The following is a 23009-nucleotide window of genomic DNA, read 5'->3' as shown; positions in this document are numbered from 1 at the left end:
AAATGTTTCTTACTCTGTATATATAATATCTCTTTCAGAAGAAGTCACTTAACATTTTAGTTCAATTATCCTAAGCAGTTTTCCAAGACTACTAGTAATTGATTTGAATCTTTCTTTTGGAGTTTCCATATCAGATTTTCTCAGACTGAAGAAATAATAGCTAAAGAATCTTCTCTTACAATATCCATTTCCCCCTTTTCCCCACACCTCAACAAAACCACAAAGGAGTGAAATAATAGCTACCTACAATTTTATGTATACACTCATAATTAATGAGCTAATATGGTTAAAATTCTTGGAGAAAAAAAAATTCTGACTGTTAAGTACTTGAAGTTTTAGTTGTGTATTATATAAAATAGCTTTCTCCCAGATACATATCGAGGATAGGGAGACTAGGGGTTTAAGGAATACTTATCTTAGAAATCTTGCTGATTGAAACCTGCTGAATGTAACACATGTGCACACACACACACAACACACACACACACACACATTTTATACCTAACTTCATTAGTTTGAGGCTATTAGGTAAGTGGAATGAAATATAGTATGCATTGCTAAACTTGTCAACTGGTGCAATAAATATCCTATATTTTGCATAATTTGTACGAAAATTTTTTATTAGCTTTCCTTTTAATGTGCATTATATTTTTGGCCAGTGAATTTTTTAGCCAAATTCATAATTTTGTCACTGTCATAGTTAAATAAGTGGATGTTGCAAACATATTAATGTGCCAGTATTAGAGGAGAGAAAACACATAGTGACTTTCAACTCACATGCAACATGATACAATTTATTATGGTAGTATTTTAAAAGCTACTTTTCACATATATATAGAATAAGATTTGGTATAGCTCTAACAGAATCAAAATTTTAAAAAAGCTTAAAAGAATGTACTTTTATAGTGGTGATTGATTTTTTAAAAAAATGAATGAAAAATTAAAAATTTAATAAATTGAAATAATGTTGAATGGTATGTTTTGTTTATATATTTATATAATTTTATTGATCAATGCCAAAAAGTTTGACCAAACTGAGATTTTGAACAGCAGGCTTTTTTTCATTCATTGGAAACATTTCCCCTATCTGACTATGTATTTTCCTTTTTATATGCAATAGTTCTTAAGATATATCATAGATATTCTCCAGTATATATTGCTACCTTAAAATAACATCACCATCACATCAGAATAATAATAAAAAAAAAACTAATCCATACTTCACCCATAATTTTATAGGTAAATAAGAAAAAAATCGAGGATAAAAATTTTAGTACATTATGTCTTTAATCATGGTTTTATCAGTGTGTTTGTCACTAAAATTCCAGTGATAAAAAGTGAGAACTGAATATCTGTACATTAAAATCACAGAAATTGGAGATGGTAAAGACTCAATAAGTCAATCAATCTATTTGAATTTTAGCCCACAATAGCTTACTGAAATGCTATTTCTAGTCCTAATTTAGCATGAGTAAAAATTAGACCAATGAGATCATAATACTCAAAATTAAATAAAATTATTTAATATTTACTTATCACTAACTGAAAAAGGATCATTATTCTGTCAAAAAGTTTTCTTTGGGAATTCCTGCAACATGCCCCACCCTCCATCAAAATAGTATCTCTTTCACAATGTCATTTATTTTGGAGGTCTTTTGTATTGTTGAAATTCTTTTCTTTCTTAGTGGTTAATCTTTGAAGATGATTTTTTAAAATATTGATGTTTTACCAACCCCAAATAGGCATTTCATCATCTTAGTACACTAGACTTACATGTCAAAACTAAAGTAATATCAAAACTACATACAAATCATGTGTACAAAGTACATATCAAAACTAGAAGTAGAAAGCATAATGGTAAAAATATATTCCATGTCATTGAAAATGGCTATTAGAATATTCATAACAGGGACATACATAGCACTGAACTTTGGAAAGTTGTTTGGAATATTTAGTGGAATATAAGGAAGTTTTTATTTCACAATGTCAGATAACATCATCTTAATTGTCAACTTTATTTTTTTCAAATAAGATTACTAGGACATCTCTCACATAGAAAATTTTATGATAACGATGAAGCTTATCATTAAGTTACCTATAAGTACCATTAAATCACCCAATGTTTCCACATTTCAGAAAGCTTGGCAGAATGTTTTATCTCATGATAATGCAAAAATGAAAAGATAATATTTCATAATTACAGGTTTTTTTAATATTGTGGAAAGTTGTATAAACCTTTCAAACCACCTATGAAAAATGTTTAATGGCTTTTAAAATAAAAAGTCTTTCTTTATTATGTTTACTCTAATTAGTGGACCAACTCACTATTCATCAGATGTTTAGTGAAGATCATTGAAATTTTATATACCTATATGATTAAATTAAAGCAAAATTGAAATATAAAAATGTTCCATCTTAAGAGAAGGAAGAAAATACTCAGATGAGAGTAAGAGTGTAGATATTGGGATAGACAATTCATCCATATTATGAATCAATTGAAAAAACTTGGAGATAGTTTGAAAAAATGGTTTGGTGAAATGTTCAAAAGAAAACCTAAATATTTTGCCCCTATACAAAGTAGTATAAAAAAATTTCAGAATTAGAAGAAATGTCAGAGGCTAGCCAAAGTTATACAAGAATACATTTTAGAATACAACTATTTTGTCAGACAGCAGAATTCTCTAAAAAGACAACAATCTACTAAAATGAAACTTCCAGAAGAGAGATCCTAATTGAATGGGCTAAAGAATACTGAATGGATAGTGTTGTGAGGGGTGAATCTAAGTGTATATACTGGAATGAAGACACAACATGTAAGAGGCTAAGTGTTTCTTAGCTGCCTTTTAAAAAATAATTTTGACTCATCCATGATGAAGAGCATTTGTACTATGACTCAGATGTTTCTGCTTGCCACTTTACATCAGTATCCTTACCATGAATAACAAATATTTTGTTTCATTCCACACCCCTACATGAAACAAATTATCCTTTGAAAGCTAAAATGAAATCTTTAATTTCTGGTCTTTATTTTCCTTGATATTTGGTCCCTTAAATATTTTCAATCATTTTTTTTTGTTTGTTTGTTTTTGTTGTTACCATTAGCTTTATGTAGATGCTGCTTACAAATAATGAGAAATCCTCTAGAAGGAGTTGGGATGTAATAAGAGTAACATGTAATATTTGATTAGACTAGTCTGTTTTTTTTTTTTTCTGTAAAGTAATGAGACTATCCTTAAGGTTCTTAGATTCAAAATTATTTACATATCTTGCTGATTCAATACTTTCTCTTTTAGGAATATCTTTTCCCTCCCATTGATATGACTTCATTTTGCTAATTTCTTCATAGTCTACCAGTGTCTGACTTTGATTCTCTGTCCTAAACTGAGTCAGGCAGTTCTGACCTAGGGCATACCAAAACCAAAGAATTGATTGAACATAAATGAGATTCAGAGGGAATGTCATAAAGAATCACTATATGAGTAATGGGATGAAGCAGGCTAGAGATTCTGGGTGCTACTGCCAGTGACATAGGCAAATGTTTTCGATTATACCTATTTATCCCTTTCAAATATATCATTTATAATATTCCCATTTCCCATATATCTATATATCTCCCATAAGAGTGATGTTTAGTATAATTACCTGTCAATATTACATCAAGATTTCTGTCTGTCTTTACCCCTATTTATTTCCTTCCCTTTTCCCAGTTCACATATTCTGCCATATCCCACCATCCTTCAGGGTATAGATATATGGATGTATATGTATAGATATACATATATGTATATATGTACATATATATACACACATATATATGTATTTATGTATGTGTATGTGTATACACATGTAACACATATACAGTTCATGTTATACATTGTGTCAATCCTTTCCTTTTTGATCTATGTAGGTGGCCTTCAAGTCTTCTCTATGAGTAAGATTGGGCACCTATTTTAACCTTTCACCTTCTTTTTCCCTTTTTCTCTTCCCTGTTTCATCGTCTCTTTATTTTTAGGTCCATGCATAATCTTTTTAGATCTGAATCTGCCATTTTTCATGTCTGTGCTGTATTTCTGTCTGTGCTCATGTAGTATGAGTGTCTTTGTCTCTTCCTTCCCCCTGGTTATAAGTTTGTCACTGGTGTGTCCTTGTTTCTTTTAAAGGTCAAGTGGCATTCAGTTAAAAAATTCGCACTTTTTTCCAGAAAATGTTCACTACAGAAATCCTATATCTTGTTCCTACATGGATTTTATATTCTTTTTCACAATGTGAGTAAAAAAATTAAATATGAAATAAAGATCCCCCAGTTATTAATATTATAACTAGAACAGGACTTTAAAAATATAAATAAAAGTAAATAATTTATAGATTTATATACATGTCTAAAATATGTTATTATTTTATATATTATATTAATATAATCTTATGTAAAATATAAATATATAGTTATATAGAGATATCTGTAAAACTATTCAATTAAATGTTTTGCTTAATATATACATAACTATGTTACATTAAAAATTAAAATTATAGTTATATAGAGTTGTATATAATTGTAGTTTACAAACTGTTTAATTAAAATGTGTATATGTATATATACATACATACTATACAATTTTTCTTATATATTTTCTTTCATACAAATTTTCTAATTACCTTTATTCTACCTCCAAAAAACTAATAACAAGGGGCTCATCTTTTTATTTTTAAATAAAATGTGGAAATAATATATTTTTAACCAAAGCAATTTTTAAAAAAATTATTGTTTAAGAGTATACAGTTATTTGCAATAAAATAGGTCTCAGTAACCAATGGAACATCCAATTTGTATTTCTCTATGTGAGATCTTTTCATGAATGCCTATGTAATGTATTTCTGGGCAGACATGGTAAATCATTCTGACCTGAGGACCACCACTGTATTTGGAGCAAAAGGCTTGCCTTTCTTTACTGAATAATAAATGATCACAGGACTGGAAATGAGTCACACATTTCAGACTACCCAAAGACAATATATCTTTGATTCATTTATACATATCCCAAATTATTATTCAGGTGCTAAGCAGAAATGTTTTTTGTTCTTGGGCCTGAAAAGGTCTTTTAATTTTAAATTATGGACCTTCTCTGGTCTTCTTACAGAAAGTAGATTACTGGTTGTAAAAAGCTGTTAAAATACACAAGTTCTGCTTCATTTCCAGTGAAATATTGTGACAAAATTGCTATGTTGTTGTTATTAAACAGAATTATCTAGCTTGACTATGCAAGTAGATAGAATAAACTTATTTTTCTCACTGCTTTAAGCATTTAATTATTACTTAAGGATAGCTTCAGAAAGAAAGATAAAAGCATTTATCTTTCATGAACTATCCCTGCCTACTTAACAGTGTATGGAAAAAAAAAATAAAGGAGTTGAGGAAGTCCTTATGGTTTTATGTTACTTAGTGATATTTTTTTATGGGAGTAGATTAGTTGCTTTCCAGAGTATACATTTAGGATATATCCAAGGAAAGACATGAATAAAGATTCTCTTCAATCCTAGCCTGGCTCACCATCCAGTCTGCTATATGATTATGCTACCTTTAATAAACTTTTGTTAACTATTAGTAAAACAAGATATGATCATAAAATTGTCCATTTTATTAGGTTTCATGTTCAAATTGCTTTCTTTGACCTAATGTGTTATAGCCATGCATATCTTATTAATTACCCAATATAAAAGTATTTAAGAAAGTTATTCAGATTCATGAGTATGATATAACACCATTTATCTATGGGTCAGTGGCTCTTAATTTTTATGAATGCCAAACATATTAGGCAATTAAGTTAATTTAAAAATAGAAACCTAATGACATTTTTCAAGATTTTAAGAGCACATTTAGCTTTTATTAGGCATTATTAGTATTTTTATTAATTAGTAGCATATATACTTGTTAATTATCTAATCACATTTGAAGTTTTCTGAAAGTAGCAATTCTTTTCTCTTATGCTGATCATATTTGTTACTTATAAAAGTATAAAAATTATTTAGAAGTAAAAAGAATAAATCCATATTGGCAGTCATCTGCAATGATTTCTGAGATTTTGCTACTATATTTTCTTTTTAAAATCTTTTTTTCTTCCTTATAAGATATTTTTAATTGTAATAGTTATTATTTACATAATGCTTTAAGGTTGACAAAGTACTGATCTTTACAAATAATCCTGGAAAGGGATATTCTATTACCAGCCCCATTTTAAAAATGAGGAAATTGAGGTTTAATGACTTATGAAAGATGATATAAAAAGGTTGAATTTGTTCTATGAGCTTCTTGAACCAGTTCAGCACTCTTTCCACTGTATGCTTCTTTATTTCCTTCTTTAAAAAGAAAAAGAGAAAGAAGAGAAAATAATCAACAAAACAAATCAACACATTAATAAAGTATCTGTTCTCTTATAGGGTAAGTTCTATATCCATGAACCTTGATCTATATTGGGAAGAAATGTTGTCTTATATATATTTTTAAAAAACCTTTTTTTATAATAGTGAAAAATTTAGTTTCAAGTGCTCTTTAATATTTACATTGTTGTTGTCCTTGTGAAAAATGTATTTCTAATTCTGTTTATTTTACTTTGCCTCTATTCATATAAGACTTTCCATGCTTCTTTGTATTTATCATGCTATTGTTTTAATATTGCATTGTATCAAAAGAATATGGACATTTCAGAATAGTTGAAATATTTGACAGTTTCAATAACAATGCATTAGGGTCCCTGTCTTTCCATGACTCTTCTATGTTTATCATTTAGTGTTTCATTAGACCCCTAACATTTAAAAAAGAACACTTTGTCAGATATGTAGTTTATAAAAGAGGAAGACTAAATTAGAGTGATAAGTTTTGCAATGTGTTTAAACTACTAAAATTTTAAATCCAGGGAAGATAATTTTCAAGTTACACATTTTTTGGTCATACTTATAAGTACAGCTTCAAAAAGAGTTCTGAAATTCCAGAAAATGGCCTTCCTCCCCCTGCCTCCAATTTGGTTTATATTATTTTTATGCAGTAGAGTTATTTATTAAGTAAGCATCATCTTGTGTTACTGCAAGTTCTAGAATTTAATAGTGCAAGCAATATTATCCCTCTTTCAGAAATGAGAGAATCAAGTCTCACAGAGGTATAAAGATTTGCCAAGTTTATACAGAAAGAAGTTATCAGAGCCAGCTCTCAGGCTATGTGGGATCTCCTACCTCCAGCCAGTAACTTTTTTTTTTCTTTTTTTACTATGGAATTGTCGTATACTGTCAAATTGATGGAGGATAAATAATTCATTTACATCTGTCCAGCTAACCAAACCATATGCATATCATTCTTATTCTAGATTTGAAGTAATCCAAATTGATTGACAAAACTAAGATCAGACACATCATTTGGAATACATTATTCAATCCTTCACAATAACAGCTCACATTTATATGGTATTTTAAGATTCACAATGTATTAGTCTATGACCTTATGAAATAAGTAGTGTATTGGCTTCTTCCACCTTTACATTTGAAAAGGAATACTCTGTCACATTTCCTCTTTGGCACAGGCATAAACATGACATTGGGGGACATTAATCTAGAGCTACCCAGGGCAGTTCTTCCACTCTTCCTTAGAGTAAAGAACTGGTTGTGACAATAAAATCACTTCAGACAGGATCTCGTTGTATGTTTTCTGCTCTACTTAATTTATTGAGGTGGGATTAGAACTCTGTTTTTATCATGTAACTTGATGCCAGCCTTTCTTTCTGTTGAATTAGTATCAATCTTTTGTTTAAGTTTTGAGAGTTATGAGATCTAGAAATCATTTTTTAGATATTTCTCAATTTCTAGATAAAGAAACTGAGATCAAGAATTTCAATCAAGTGTCATATATACAAACAAATTTTGTACATTACAAAAGTCCATCCTTGCATGTGTATAGTTACACATATACAACACACACACACACACACACACACACACATACACACACACAATATGCAAAGTGATCTCTGGGTGACTGGCATTAGCTCAAGCAGGAAGGGAGAGCGTGGCAAGAAATTCCTGGCCTGGAAGATCATAGCTGAGTTGAATTTTTAAGGAAGCTTAATAAGTAGAAAGATGGAAAAAAAGATTCTTATAATGGAGATATTTTTTTAAAAGGCATGGAAGTAGGAGGTAATCATGTGTGAGCCAATTTGGCTAAAAAGAAGAGGGCATGAAGAGGAAAAGATCCTCTCAAATAAAACATTGAAAGCCTTTTAATGTCAAATTGAGAAGATTTTATAGTATCTAAGGAGATATGAGAGCCTTTTGAAATGAGTATATCACTCACAGTTTTGTGTAGGATGGATTGAAAAGGAAAGAGACCTGTCACAGAAAAATCAAGAGGCTATCTAGATATCTGGGACAAAAGTAATCAAAGTGGATTAGCTCTTTTTCTGTATAACTCAGAGTTCTATTACTAGTTATAAAGAAATCTCTTTCTGAAACATTTCATATATAGAAGCCACTACCTCATTTATTTAAGTAATTATTTGAAATATGTTAGTTTAGGGTCAAAGACCCTAAATGAATTGCACATTTTTCATGTGAGGCTCTATAGTATAAAACAGAAAATTTCTGGACATAGAATTGGTCAAGAAGAAGGAATGGTTTAACCATACATAGACATCTTTTAGATAAATAAGGAAAAGCACATCATGCAAGTGGAAGAAATGTCGGAACCTATCTTTTAGAAGAAATGTTCTTTTTTTTTTTTTTTAATCAAAGCTTTCTATTTTCAAAACACATGCATGGACAATTCTTCAACACTGACCCCTGTAGAGGGCTGAAACTCTTGACTCAAACAGCAGAGCACTTAAAGCTAATTACCTATTTGATATGAGATAATGGTTCTATATACATATATTTAGATGAGATGGTGATGTGTTGGCTCTTCTCACCATTGGTGCTTGCTGAATGTGTGATGCTGAGGTAATCGTAGGCAAGGATTGGAGGGCTAAGGGAGAGAGGTCAGAGTCACTCTGCCCCAGGAAGAGAAGGAGAGAAACTTAAGGCTCTGGACTCCAGAGTCCAGCAATCATCTTTGGCAAGCTGCCATGCAGCTTGCCTGCCTCCTTCACTTCTCCCCCTAAAGATCAAGTGCTTTGATTGATCCTGACTTTGACTGATCCTGAGACCCTCCAGGGAGCTAGCCCAGACATTATAGACCCCTGCAAAACCTTTTTATAGAGAATATGCATCATTCTCCCTCCCACTCAGTCTTTTTCCCTATACTTGCACAGTTCAAGTAGAAAGGTAATAGAGCCACAACATAGAGAAACAAAATATATCAGTTTGCCATCTGTTATTGCTGCAATATGTAGAAAATGCTTGTCTGTTAAGAAAAATTGCTTTGCTAGCAACTCCAAATCCTTCCACAGTAGTCCAAGGACTAAAGTGTAATAAAGCTATATGGACCTCTGGGAGTTAAGTGTAAATGTTGAGATAGTTCTGTCCTGTGTTCTAATCTCTTCTGCCTCTTTTGGTAGCTTCATTTGATCTTTATATGTATTTGTGTGCATATTAATTACTTAGGAGCCAAAGATGTTACTGAGGGGATTATAGGGTTGTGTGTGTGTGTTTATGACAACCAGATCTATATCTATATCTATTGGACATTACAAAGTAAATATCCTACAGATATTCTATTTTCAATATATTTAAAAGAGAACCCATTATGTTTCTTTCAAAATGCTGTTCTTGTCCAAAATTCATTTTTTCTATAGAAGGCAGTCCCACACTTGCAATCATCTGTATCTTTGATATTGTCCTCAATTCCTCATTCACTCTCCCCTCACATATCTAATTGGTTGCTAAACCATTATTACTTCTACAACATTTCTCACATATAAACTTTTTTATTCATGCACACAAACAACACCTCAGTTCAACCCTTCATGCCTGGATTATTGCAACACCAATTGATACTCCTCCCTCTAGTCTTTACACCATTAATACATTGTTATCAAAATACTTTTTTTTAAAGGTAGCTCTGACCATGTAGCTCCCTTATTCAATAACATCCAAAAGCTTTTTAGTACCTCTAAGATAAAATATGATCTTTTCTTTTTTAGCTTTAAAAATCCTTCTTCACAAGCTAGTCCCTATATATATATATTTTTAGAATCCTCCTTCACACATAGCATTCCACCACCCATCTGCAGTTCTTTGCATTAGGTCTCATGTATATCTTAGCCAGTCTCTCTCTTCCTGTAGTATGGGATCCCTTTTCAACTGCCAGTGTTTTCTTTTTAAAATTATTTTCTATTTACACACTTTTATTTACTTGTATTTACTCACTGTATATATATATTTGCACATATATATGCCTTGTCTTCTCCATTAGAATACAAGGTCCTTGAAAATAGAGAATGTTCCATTATTTACATTTTACATTTACATACCAAATGTTTTTAATAAATATTAATTGATTGATTGGGAATGGCTTAACATATCCAAGAATATTTTCTTTGGGTGGGAGTCCATGGCTGAAAGCTGAAAGCTGACATTTATTTCTGTTGCAAAAATAGGATTTGTTTTAAATTCACTTTTACTCTGAATATAATCTACACCTCAGGGTAGTTTTTTTTATCAAACTAGATAATTGTAAGGTACTCTCAAAATTTGGGTCTCTTTGGAAAGATAGTTATAATTCTACTGATAGATCTAGAGGGATATCAATTAATCTGTTAATTCTTTTCTTTTTATGTAAGATATAATAATAATCTTGAACTAATTAGCAAATCCAATCTCAGAATTAGTTCTGGATCAGCAGAATCTGCAAATATTGGGAGTGCAACAAATTACCAATCAAAGATAATTTCAAAGATCACCAGAAAAGGTATGTTTCAATTGGAAACAGGAGGGAGACAGACAAGCACAAGCAGCTGAGCACAGATGCCAGCACAGACAGCTCAGAGTCCTGGGGTGGTGCAGACTCCGAGGGGCAGTGCAAACTTCACATGGCAGAGAATCTATAGGAAGGAATCTACAGGAATCTACAGCAGTGTTGGCCACTCTATCATGATTGCAAGTCAATATATCAGCAGAGAAGTTATAAAACATCTAACACAAACACAATAGGCAAATAGTGAACCCCCAAATGCCAGAATCTCACAGGATCTGGCCACACTCAACCAGCACCAGGAGTGAGTCAGCACTGACCCATTGTAGCCACAGCCACTTAAAGGAAGCTATTACTTATAGAGGAAGCTTGGAAAACCTCTCTTACCCTAAAAGTAGACCTTAACATTCTTTTTAAATGCGTAAAAAAAGTAAAGAGAACTCTAATGATTGACAGCTTTTATGGTGAAAGAGAAGAACAGATTTCAAACACTGAGTAGACTAAAGGCAAATTGTCTCCAGATGAAGCTCCAAAAGGTGATTTAACCTGGTCCCCATCACACAAGGCTCTTATAGAAGAAATTAAAAAGGATTAAAAGAGAACTAGAAGAAAAATGGGGAAAGGAAAGGGAAATTTACAAGTGCATTTGGAAAATACATATAACTCATTAAGAGATAGATTTGATAAAATGGAAAAAGAAAGCAACTCCCAGAAAAACAGAATTTGTGAAACAGAAAAAGAAAACAACTCCTTAAAAACAGAATCTGTGATACCGAAAAAGATATTAACTCCATAAACAATAAAACTTGTGAAATGGGAAAAAATTCCATAGAACAAAACAACTCATTTCAAAATTCAGTTGGACAAATACAAAAAAAAGTAAAAAAAAAAAAAATGAAGAAAATAATTCACTAAGATCCAAAACAGAACAAATAGAAATGAATGACATTTCCAACAAGACAACAAGAATCAATCAAACAAAACTAAAAAAATTTAAAAGTAGAAAAAACCACCTAAGGGGCAAAAAACTGACCTGGAAAATAGATCTAGGAGAGACAATCTAAGGATTATTGGACTTCCTGAAAACTAAGAAAACTGAAAACTATGATGAAAAATGAGCCTAGACAGGAAATCATCAAAGAGAACACACCAGATGCCTTAGAATCTGAAAGTAAAATGACCAATGAAAGAGTTCACTGAACACCTCCTGAAAGGTGACCCAAAATCGATATTGTGGCTAAATTTCAAAACAATGGAACCAAGGGAAAAAATATTACAAGCAGTCAGAAAGAAACAATTCAAATATTGAGGAGCCACAATAAGTATTACTGAGGACCTAGTAGCTTCCACTTTAAAGGATCAAAGGGCCTGGAATCTGATATTCCAAAATGTGAAGGAACTTGGAATGTAGCCAAGAATAAATGACCCTGCTAAACTGAGCATTTTCTTTCAGAGAAGAAGATGGACATTCAGTGAAACTGGTAAATTCCATTTATTTTTGATGAAAAGACCAATGCTAAACAACAAAAAAATGACCTCCAAAAATAGAACTCAAGAAAAGCATAAAAAACTAAAAAGAAAAAAAATTCTTAAGAACTGTATTTCTGTGAGTGTGGACCACAACATAGCATTTCCACTCTTTCTGTTATTCTTTGCTTGGATTTTTGTTTTCTTTCTCAGGTTTCTTTTTTACCTTTTTTCTAGATCCAATCTTTCTCAAGCAGCAAGATAACTGTATTTTAAAATGGATACATATATTGTATTTAACATATACTTTTAATATATTTAACATGTATTGGACTACCTACCATCTGCAGGGGGAAAGGGGGTTGGGAGCAAGGAGGGGAAAAGTTGGAATAGGTTTTGCAAGGGTCAATATTGAAAAATTACCCCCACATATGTTTTATAAATAAAAAGCTATAATAAAAAACAACTTTATTTCTGTTATGTATAATCTTATTTTGCTGTTATAATATAAAAAAGAAACTACAGATGGAAAGGGGATTGTAACAGAAAAAAAAGGGGGAAAATGTAGGTAAAATGAGAGAAATTATATCTCAGAAAGAGGCAAAGAAAATCTATTATAATTGAAGGAAAGAAAGGAGAGTGATGAATATTGTATGAATCTTACTGTCAACAGATTTGGCTTGAAGAAAGAATATTAGATGTATTTGTTTTCATTGAGAAATTTCCCTCAGCCTATAGAAAATTGGGAGGGGAAAGGGGAATAGGGAAGAGGTAGGCTAAATAGAAAGGAAAACAGAAATATTAGGGGAAAAAGGAAGGGTCTCTAAAGAGGGAAGACTGCTTGAGACAAGTGTGTGCTCATAAGTAAAATAGTGGGAAGGAGGGAAAGGGGAAAAGGAAAGATATGGCAGGAAATATAGAATTAGTAGTTTTAACTGTAAATGTGAATGGGGTGAACTCTCCCATAAAGCAAAAGCAGATAGCAGACTGGATTAAGAACCAGAATCCTACAATATGTTGTTTACAAGAAACATGCAAATTAGAGCAATATATATAGAGTAAAGGGAAGAAGCTGGAGCAGAATCTATTATGCTTCAGATGAAGTAAAAAAAAAAAAAAAAGCAGGCATAGCTATCCTGATCTCAGATGAAGCAAAAGCAAAAATTGATCTAATTAAAAGAGATAAGGTAGGAAACTATATCTTGCTACAGGATACCATATATAATGAAGCAATATCAATATTAAACATATATGCACCAAGTGGTGTAGCATTTAAATTCCTAAAGGAGAAGTTGAGAGTTGCAAGAAAAAATAGATAGAGAAACTATAATAGTAGGAGATCTCAACCTTGCTCTCTTGGAACTAGATAAATCAAACAACTAAATAAATAAGAAAGAACTTAAAGAGGTAAATAGAATACTAAAAAAGCTAGATATGATAGATCTTTGGAGAAAATTGAATGGAGACAAGAGTACACTTTCTTCTCAGCAGTTCATGGAACCTATACAAAAACTGACCATATATTAGGACATAAAAACCTCCAAATCAAATGCAGAAAGGCAGAAATTGTAAATGCATTTTTTTCAGATTGTGATGCAATAAAAATTATATTCACTAAAAGGCTGGAGGGAAACAGACCAAAATGTAATTGGAAACTAAATAATTTCATCCTAAAGGATGAATGGGTGAAACAGCAATTCATAGACACAATCAATAATTTCATTTTTTATATATTATAGCTTTTTATTGACAAAACATATTCATGGGTAATTTTTCAACATTGACCCCTGCAAAAACTTCTGTTTCAACTTTTTCCCTCTTTCCCTCTACCTCCTCTCCTAGATGGAAGGCAGTCCCATAGAAGATGTTAAACGTGTTAAAGTATATGTTAAATACAATATATGTATCCATATTTGTACAATTATCTTGATGCACAAGAAATATTGGATTTAGAAAGAAGGTAAAAATAACCTGGGAAGAAAAATAAAAATGCAACCAAAAAACAACAGAAAGAGTGCAAATGCTATGTTGTGGTCCACACTCATTTCACAGTGTTTTTTCCCTGGGTGTAGCTGGTTCTGTTCATCACTGATCAATTAGAATTGATAATCAATAATTTCATCCAAGAGAATGACAATAATGAGACAACATACCAAAATTTGAGGGATACAGCTAAAGTGGTAACAGGGGAAATTTTATATCACTAGATGCTTACTTGCATAAAATAGAGAAAGAAAAGATCAATGAATTGGCCTTGCAACTAAAAAAGCTAGAAAAAGAACAAATTAAAACCCTCCAATCAAATACAAATTTGAATTTTTTAAAATAAAAGGAGAGAGCAATAAAATTGGAAGCAAAAATAAAACTATTGAATTAAAAAAAAATAAAATTAAGAGTTTTATGAAAAAAACCAACAAAATAGATAAACCTAAATGCAGGACTGGTATAATTAATAACCAAATTAACAAAAACCATATGATTATCTCAGTAGATGTAGAAAAAGTATTTGATAAAATTCAACACCAATCCCTATTTAAAACACCAGAGAGTATAGGAATAAATGGACTTTCTATTAAAACAATCAGTAGCATCTATTTAAAACCTTTAGCAAGCATCATATGTAATGGGGATAAACTGGAATCATTCCCAGTAAAATCAGGGATAAAACAAGGTTGCCCATTATCACCATTACTATTCAATATTGTATTAAAAATGCTAGCTTGGGCAATAAGAGAAGGAAAAGACATTAAAGGAATTAAAGTAGGTAATGAGGAAATCAAATTATCACTATTTGCAGATGATTTGTTAAAAGTTTCAGGATACAAAATAAATCCACATAAATCATCAGCATTCTTATACATCTCTAACAAAATCCAACAGCAAGAGATATGAAGAGAAATTCCATTTAAAATAACTGTTGATAGCATAAAATACTTGGAAATCTATCTGCCAAAGGAAAGTCAGGAACTACATAAGCAAAACTACAAAATACTTTCCACACAAATAAAGTCAGATCTAAGCAATTGGAAAAACATCACATGCTCTTGGAAAGGTTGAGCGAATATAATAAAGATGACAATACTATCTAAACTAATATTTTTATTTAGTACTATATCAAACAAACTCCCCAGAAACTAATTTACTGACCTAGAAAAAAATCACAACAAATTTCATCTGGAAGAACAAAAGGTCAAGAATTTCAAAGGAATTAATGAATAGAAAATCAAATGAAGGTGGGCTAACTGTACTAGATCTAAAATTTATTATAAAACAGCAGTTATCAAAACCATTTGATACTGGCTAAGAAATAGAGATCTTCAAAGACGGACAGAAGCAGCTACACCCAAAGAAAGAACACTGGGAAATGAATATAAACTGCTTGCATTTTTGTTTTTCTTCCTGGGTTACTTATACCTTCTGAATTCAATTCTCCCTGTGCAACAAGAAAACTGTTCGGTTCTGTACACATATATTGTATCTAGGATATACTGTAACCTATTCAACATGTAAAGGACTGCTTACCATTTGGGGGAGGGAGTGGAGGGAGGGGAAAAATCAGAACAGAAGTGAATGCAAGGATAATGCTGTAAAAAATTACCCTGGCATGGGTTCTATCAATAAAAAGTTATTAAAAAAAAAAAGAAATAGAAATCTTGATCAGTTGAATAGAATAGTCAATGACTATAGTAATCTAGTATTCAATAAATCCAAAGACCCCAGCTTTGGGGAGAAGAATTCACTATTTGACAAAAACTGCTGGGAAATTTGAAATTGCAAAACTAGTATGGCAAAAAGTAGGCACAGACCCACACCTAACACCATACACAAAGATCAGGTCAAAATGGGTTCATGGTCTATCCATAAAGAATGATATTATGAACAAATTAGAAAATCATAGGATAGTTTACCTCTCAGATTTGTGGAGGAGGAAGGAATTTGTGACCAGAGAAGAATTCAGAGATTATTATTGATCACAAAATGGATAATTTTGATTACATTAAGTTAAAAAATTTTTGTACAAACACAACTAATGCAGACAAGATTAGAAGGGAAGCAATAAACTGGGAAAACATTTTTACATCCAAAAGATCTGATAAAGGCCTCATTTCTAAAATATATAGAGAATTGACTCAAATTTATAATAGTTCAAACCATTCTCCAATTGATAAATTGTCAAAGGATATGAACAGACAATTTTCGGATGAAGAAATTGAAACTATTTGTAGTCACATGGAAACATACTCCAAATTACTATTGATCAGAGAAATGCAAATTAAGACAACTCTGAGATACTACTATATACCTGCACATTGGCTAAAATGACAGGAAAAGATAATGATGAATGTTGGAGGAGATGTGGGAAAACTGAGACATTGATACATTGTTGTTGGAACTATGAACTGATCTGGAAAGCAATTTGGAACTATGCTCCAAAAGTTATTAAACTGTGCATACCCTTTGATCCAGAAGTGTTTCTACTGGGATTCTGTCCCAAAGAGATCTCAAAGGAGGGAAAGGGACCCACATGTGTAAAAATGTTTATGGCAGCCCTCTTTGTAGTGGCAAGAAACTGGAAACTGAATGGATGCCCATCAATTGGAAGAATGGTTGAATAAATTATGGTATATGAATGCTATGGAATATTATTGTCAGCAGCATGATTTCAGAGAGGATTGGAGAGACCTACCTGAACTGATACTAAGTGAAATGAACAGAACCAGAAGATTACTATACAGGGCAACAAGACTACGACGTTGAATTCTGATAGATGTGGCTGTCTTTAACAATGAGATGATTCAAACCAGTTCCATCTACACTCAGAAAGAGAACTGTGGGAACAGAGTATGGACCACAACATAGCATTCTCATTCTTTCTGTTTTTATTTGCTTGCATTTTGTTTTCTTTCTCATTTTTTTCTTTTTCTTCCTTTTTGATCTGGTTTTTCTTATGCAGCAAGATAACTGTATAAATATGTATACATATATTGGATTTAACATGTATTTGTAATATATTTAACATGTATTGGACTAGCTGCCAGCTAGGGAAGGGGGTACAGTGAAGGAGGGGAAAATTTGGAACATTTTGCTCCAAGGGTCAATGTTGGAAAAATTACCCATGCACATGTTTTGTATATAAAAAGCTTTAATTTAAAAAAAAGAGGAAAAAAATAAAATCAAAAAGTAATGGTGAATTGTATGGGATGGGGTTACTGAATTTCTTTATTGCTTTTTGGCTTACTTATTTCTCTTGTGCTTCAGAAATATTATTTTTTTTAAAAGAACAAAGCAACAATAACACCCCCCCCCAAAAAAAAAACCCACAACCAGAAATATTCATTTTAGATGTGTATTTTTAGGAATGCCCAGTTTAATTATTCCAATAAAATTTCTGATCATTTATTGACGTTTCTGAATAAAACCAATAAGATACTTTAATTATCTCTCTTTAAAAGGCGTCCTAATTTTTTTTATGTCAATGCTCTCATTGTACAAATTCTATCCACTTGGATACACTTGGATTTCATATATATCATATGTAAAACCCCAAATGAATAATAAAAACATCCACAAACTTATTTTTGACTGATTTTGTTTTAACCCATTTCAGTACTATAATTAGTTTAACTGTAGTCATTTGATCGTTCTGTGGTTTCCATTATACAATGGTTATCTACTAACCTTGGGTCACTAAAAAATGTGGTATTAGATTTTGGCCAAGTAGACTACATATATATATATATATATATATATATATATATATATATATATATATATATATACACACATGTTTACACACACACACACACATATATATATATAGTCTCTTTCTATAGAGAGACTATACTTGAGACCTAAACATGGGGGTTGGGAATTGGCTACTGGAAAAATTCATAAATGATCTGAAGTCTCTTTCAGGCAGATTGGACTATTATAAGATATGTGATACAGTAAATAGGACATTATATTTAGAATCAAATGTGAGTTCAGATATTGACTGATATTCTTTACCTGTGTTTCTTTAGACTGCATGACCACCCTTTATCCTTTTCTGAACTTCTCTGAGACTCAGTTTCCTTATCTATAAAAATGAGAAGGTAACAAGAGATAAACTGCTAAGTTCCTTACAGCTCAAAATTTGGAACCTCATTTTTGCATCATGCTTTTTACCACACATTAGGGTAGAGGCTTTTATTTTGCAATTAAGTTTGCACTTCTTTGAACAAATGTTTTAAAGGACAAAGAAGTAAATAACTGTGGTTACTTGAAACCTCAAAATTTAATGGCAGACTGAAAATCTAAAGTGATCTCAACAGGAGAAAGCAACTCTGCATGGAAACTTCCTTCACTCATGCAAATTAGCAATTTGACTAAAACTAAATATCTTAGTTCACTAAGAAACTGCTTCATGGTCTCAGGAAACTTCCCCTTGTCCAGTTTCAGAGGTAAGACTTCAGAAGAGATTTTGTTGCCTCCAAAGCCTGACTTCTGTACACTCTGTTTAGCTGTCATTAATATAAGAAGAGTGTCTCTATAGACATTACATTAAAGGTACCATTTGATTAGATCCGAAGTCTTTCTGTGTGTGTGTGTGTGTGTGTGTGTGTGTGTGTGTGTGTGTGTAGAGGACTGGACTGATGTAACAAAGTTTGACAGTGCAGGAGAAACTGTGCCATGTAGTTTCCTATATTCTTTCTGTTCTTACTCGAAAGCAAAACCAGAATATTTAGTTATATAACTGTAGTTAATTTATTCTAGAAGAAGCTTGCAATAGAAAAGTTAGTTGAAAGAAATTTAAATATACCCTATTCAATTGTGAAATAATTCTAAATGTGGAATTTGCTACAACTGTTATCCACTAGGTGCCAGCACAGCTTTTTGTAGTTTGAATTATATGCAAAGCAACATTTTTATTTATTAGGAATCATTATTTTTGTCAATCTGGAGAGCTGAAGAACTTTATACAATCTAACAAAAAATAGATGAAGTACCATTATTTGTATAACAAAGAGGTTATTTTTGCTGTTATTGTTGGAGGGAGGGGAAGGTCAGAATCCTTATTTCCAGAACCTTACAATGTTAGAGATAGAAATCAACTTTTCTAATCTTTCTTATTTTACAGTTGAGGAAATTATAACTCACAAATAGGAAATGATTTGCCCAAAATACCATCTAGTGAATATCACTACTTGTATTAGAACTCAGATTTCTATTTCCAAACAAGTATCCTAGCTTACTTTTTATGCAGATTTTTATGCATGGTAGTGAACACAACTGAAGACAATCCACTTGTGTATATTAAAGAAAATAGTAGAAGGAACCTCAGTTCCAAATTAATTTTGATAAGTGAGACTAAATGAATTGTCAATAGCCTATATTTATCAAAATAATACTTTTATTAGGTTTTGTTTCACATTATTAGCAAAGAACTATTATTCTTTTATACATGTTTCTTTATTTTGTTCATTTTAATTGTTTCCATTCTCTACTTCATTTAAAGCCTCAGTTTAGGAATAATTTGGAATAATGTTGCAGACATATTGAATGAAATACATAAAAATATTAATGTCACATAAAAGTTTCAGTGAGCATACTTTTATGTTCAAGTTTTGAACAACCTTCTACATATGTGAAAATTTCAAATTTTCCATTAGTTTGATTATCTTTTAGATAGTATAACTTTCCCCCATAGCATTTATTATAAATTTATTAAACTTTTGAAATAAACATTCTGCTTTTTGTCAGTAAACCATGGGAGAAACGTGCATTAAATTATTCAATTGTAAATTTAAAATATTTAAACTCCTATCAAAGAAATATAACAAAAATATATTACTTAACTAATGCTGTTAAATAGGATACTAAAGTGAAACATTGAAATTACATATTACATTTCATGTTGATTATAAAAATAAAGTATGCTGATAATGTTTGATAATGTAATGAACATAAACATGAAAATAACAAATAAAAATAAAACTGTTTGAAAACAAATTATAAGAAACATAAATTAGTGACTATATACAACTTTGAGATTTCCAATTTAATTTGCTTGCCTAAAAATAATAATAAAATAGATCTTTTTTACATGTATCAACGTGACAAAACAGGAAAGATGATTTTGCTTAAAAATTCACAGCATTAGGATATTTCTTAAATCCATAATTTTGTTGGATATCAGTTTGTTTTGCATTTGATTAAACTAGTGGTTGGTCATATTTCAGGTAATTCTCGGAACATTCTGTGTGTGTGTTTGTGTGTATGATTACTGCCATTCTATTATTTGACTTACTATTGTGGTTTTTTTTTTCTCATTCAGGTATGTTTCTTTGTCAAAAAGAAACAAATACTGCTTAATGTGAAAAAGATTTTAAAGTTTAATCTCAGAATCAAAATCAAAAATTTTTTGATAACTATAATTCAGTGATTCTGTATTTTGATTTCTTAGATAAATATAAGCCTCATATTGGAATTCTGAATTTTGCACTTTGTCCTTTTGTAGCATCATACAATAATAGTAGATCATTCAACTTTAAAAATGATAATCACTAAGTTTGTGATTCATTTAAACTTTGTAGTTCAATAAAAGATCACAATGTTGAATTCAATCCAGACCATAGAATGATTAAATTAATATATATATATATTATGGGGGGAAATGTAATCAATTGGACTGTAGCTTTCTTACTTGTTTTCTAAAGAAAACAAAATGATTCATTTGGATTTTAAGGCACACTGAATGTCCTGACAGTACATTATGCAGTTCCCTACCCCATTTGATTTAAGCATTTGTAAAAGCACACTATTTATGATTTCATTGTTAAAATTCTGCCATTTATATCATAAATTCCTATTTTAGGAGTTTTATTTTATAATTCATCTATTAACAAATCTAACCTTAGAAGTCTGGCATTGCTAAGTTTTTGATGTAGAAAATAATTTAAGTGTATGAGTGAATTTATTTTGTTTTGTTTCTGCTCCTTAAAATTTGAAAGAAAACAACAGAAAACTGCTTTGGTATTTTTTTGTTTGCTTTTTTTCCAAATTAAAAAAAATGAGTTTTTTTTAAATAAAGAAAAAGATGTTTTAATGTTTTTATTCAAAGGCATTTCTTTGCTTCAATTCAACTAGTTGCTTACAAAAATACAAAATTAGGCTACTAATTTTCTTAACCATAGACATTTAGATAATTCATTGAACTTTTAAAATGTAATATTTTATAGAAAAGACTTTTTAAAATCTAGAATCAGAGTCCTTCTCCATTTAATAATAGGACTAGAGAAAAGACCTGTGCAGTCTACTCTGTACAAGAGTAAAGCCTAAGCATAACAAATAAGCAAGGGGTAAAGGAAAAGCAGGTCATTGTTCTATTGATAACAAAAATATGTCTTCTGGCAACATAGTTTAGAGTTAATTTTAAGTTTTGATAATTGCATTAAATTTGATAAATTATTAGTATCCCTTTTTTGCTTATTTGAAGTTAGGTTTTAAAAAAACACATATATATGAATATATTTATACTTACTCATACTTACCTTAAAAGAAACCCGTGGGTTTGTTTGTTTGGGTTTTTGTTTTTTTTTTTTTTTGACACAAAATTGTTCTGAGAAATAAAAATTTGTTTACTTATATATCATAAAAAGAGGATTGTTAGAAATGGCAAGAAGAAGAGAAATTGGAATTAGAGAGATATGACAAGAACTTTATACGTACACTGAAGATAATGTCAGAGAGATTTAGTCAGAGAAGAAGATTATGGGTAAGAGAAAAAAAGACTTAAATCATGTTTACTTTGACAGTCATTTTCCAAAAAATGCTGTCTTAACAGACACTGCACATGAATTTGCCCCTTTCATTTATTTTGCAAAATCCATCAAAGGAAAAAAAAACTTTATGTTAGGTAACTCTTCCATTTCTCTCTTCCTTATTGCCAAATTATTTCTTGGAGAAGGGTTTAAGGAGAAGGAACAAAAGAGAATATTTTATATGTTGACTTCTGAAAATTTCATGAAAAATAAATCGATTACTGAAAAACTGGTACATGTTAGTCTAGGAAGCAAAAGCTCTTCATTTTTAAGTAGTGCATGCTTTTAAGATTTCAAATTTATATAAAAAATTGGTTAGGGGAAATTTCTTTGCTTCAATTCAACTAGTTGCTTACAAAAATACAAGTACATCTACTGTTAAACTCAATTCTATTTCACTTATAAAATTAATTATTAAAATAGATTTATACCATATTTTTATTTAGGTCATGCCAATGTACATATTATGATGACCAGAATAACCAGATATGGTCTTAGTGATCAAATCAAATTGGCTATGCACTAATCCAATTGATTGGCAATAATTTGCTATTACATTTTTTTTCTTGAGGCAATTGGGGTCGAGTGACTTGCCCAGGGTCACACAGTTAGAAAGTGTTAAGTGTCTAAGATCTGATTTGAACCTAGATCCTCCTGACTTCAGGGCTGGTGTTCCATCCATTGCGCCATCTAGCTGCCCCTGCTATTACAATTAAAAAAAAAAATCATCCAGAAAAAATTTGATTTGATCACACACATACATGTACACATCCTCTTTTAAAGGATAACATGAAGATCCTAATGATGTAATTTTTTTCTATTCAATTTATACATAAAGCATAATAATTTCAGGC

The sequence above is a fragment of the Antechinus flavipes genome, chromosome 2, assembly GCF_016432865.1.
Source record: "Antechinus flavipes isolate AdamAnt ecotype Samford, QLD, Australia chromosome 2, AdamAnt_v2, whole genome shotgun sequence".
Classification (NCBI taxonomy): Eukaryota; Metazoa; Chordata; class Mammalia; order Dasyuromorphia; family Dasyuridae; genus Antechinus; species Antechinus flavipes.
This window is presented reverse-complemented; position numbering follows the sequence as displayed.